The sequence below is a fragment of the Macadamia integrifolia genome, chromosome 9, assembly GCF_013358625.1.
Source record: "Macadamia integrifolia cultivar HAES 741 chromosome 9, SCU_Mint_v3, whole genome shotgun sequence".
NCBI classification, from domain to species: domain Eukaryota; kingdom Viridiplantae; phylum Streptophyta; class Magnoliopsida; order Proteales; family Proteaceae; genus Macadamia; species Macadamia integrifolia.
In genome coordinates this window covers 40,938,477-40,940,893 of record NC_056565.1, presented here as the reverse complement: position 1 = coordinate 40,940,893, position 2,417 = coordinate 40,938,477, and positions in this window count along the sequence as shown.

The window sequence follows — 2,417 nt, the reverse complement described above, 5'->3', positions numbered from 1 at the left end:
CAGGAAAAAAAAAAAACGAACTCGCAGAGCAAACCTCCACCGCACTCCTCTGCTCCCTGTGCACTCCTCTGCTCCCTGTATTCCCTTCAATCAACACACAACCCATCCTAGGGTTCTACCAGACCTCAGAAAAGAAGAAAAAAAAATCAGAACAGCAGAGAGAGAGAGAGAGAGAATCAGAAGAAGAAGAAGAAGAGAAACGACGAGAAGAGAAGATAGAAATAGAAGTTCAGAACACATACCTGGTTTGAAGGCTTCCGTGAGTCGCTACCAGCAGTAGCTCCTCCTCCAGGCGAAGGAGAAAGGACCGAAGTCTTTGTGCAGTCGTAGTACCATTTCCACTCTCCTCTGTCGTAGGTTGAAAAGAAACTACCCTTGCTCCCTTCGACCACCACCACCGTCAGATATATGAACCTCACTGGTTCCATGTTCTATCCTGGATTTCCAAGGTTGAATAAAGCAAGTTTCAATAATTACAAGTAAGGACAGATTGTGACAATTACACAAAACCCCCTTGTGACTGAACTTTAATTCTATTTGCCTCACTCTTCTTAATTTCCAGACTAACCCATCCTTTTAAAAGTTTTAATTCCGGTTATGTCCCTTTACTGTTTGTTCACTTTTAAGAACATGTTTGTCTTGGATATTATGAATTTCCACCAGCCCATTAATTTCAGCTATCTACCATTCTTGTGGGCCCATAAGCAGTTTGATTCCAAGATTTGGAACCCGGATCTAAGTACAAATATGGTCATGGAATCTTTTGTGTTCTAGTTCCGAGTTCATTTGCCCAATGGAAAGCCTACTAAATTGTTAATTGATGAGCGACTAGATGACAATTTTGTCTCCAGATCTGTGGTGGATATGTTGTCAGAAACCAGTCATATTTTTTTTTAGTCGGAGGATAATATATTTGTTGAATTTCCTGTTCCTCCTTATTATGATAGTGTTTTTTGTGAAGTGTTTGACTCTCCTCAACGCATCATTAAATTGGGTCGAGGCTGGTTGGAACAACGGGACGGTGTTCTTGGTCGTGACAATAATGTGTGTACCTTCCAGGCTTACCACATGCGTCGAAAATTTGGTCCTCATGGACTGGTTGAGTCAAAGAAAGTGATACCCCCAGTACAACCACAAGATGAACCAGAGGCATCAACACAAGTGAAGGACTGTCCTATTGTAGAACAGGTGATGACAACAGAAAGTGAGAAGATTGTGGATCAAGCAATGAAGGACATCAATGCAGTGCCTCTTGTTCCGCATCATGAATTCGTTCTTCCCCATGATTTTTCGAACTTGAATGCACCTCCAAAGCTTCACATCACGGATTTTGTTCGCGATGCAAACGAACAATTCACCCCCAGTTGTGAGTTTTTATTGTTGTCATTCTTTAAAACTCGTGGACAAGTTTTTCTCAACATCGGGGGAGTTGATGCAGAATTGATGCTACTAAACCGAGTTGACCCTTCTGGTAATCTCAATCGAGATGAACCGGGTCCGATTTTTTGGATTCCTTAGGATCTTTAAGATTTTATTTTGTTTGGGAATTATTTGCAATCTTTTAATTTGGGTAATTGATAGTCAATTAGGGAATTACCACTTTAAGTTTTATTTTGTTTCTAATTTTATTAGTTAGAATTTAAGAAGTAATTAGTAGTTGCTACTTCAGTTTTAGATTTTGATTAGCAAGTTTTAATTTCGATTTATTATATAAAGGCATGTAACCCAATTTAGCAGACAGAGTTGAATGACGAATTGATTTGAAAGTTTTTTAGTGTCGGAGCAAGATGTTTGATCCCTTCCGCCCTCTTTTGTGCTATTCTTCTCTTCTCTCTTGCAACTTTGAGTTCACTCAGGGATTTCTTCCCTGTCCCTACCGGCCCTCCATCAAGTGGTATCAAATAATGGCATAATTTTGGAAGCTAATTAAAAATGGAAACTAAACCTATAGCAACTAAAATAAAAATCAAATCTAAATAAAAGATTGTTAATCTAATGTCCAAATAATAAAGGAAAGTAAATAAAAATCAAGTCGAAAGATAGTTCCCTAAATCCATCGCCGAGCTGCATTAGCTCTTCTCGTCTTAAAAGAACTCGACTCTGTCAAGTTAGGTCGTGCTCCCAAGATACCCTTGTAAGTTACTCGCTGATGAGGTGGCACGTATCTCGAAGCAGAAGATGGGAACATAACTCCAAGAGGGATAGTAGGCTAATATGTCACTGGAGCAGGAGTTAGTCAACCCGTGGCATGTCTGATAATACATGTCGCCTCATTAAGTACATACGACCTCCTTGCTTCACCTTGATGGTGTTCCATGTGCCATCATAGAGAATTCCTGCATGTCGCTGCCAAGGTCACCCAAGAAGAATGCCGCAGTGCGCCAATGGGGTGACCAAACAGGTGACATGGTACTGTA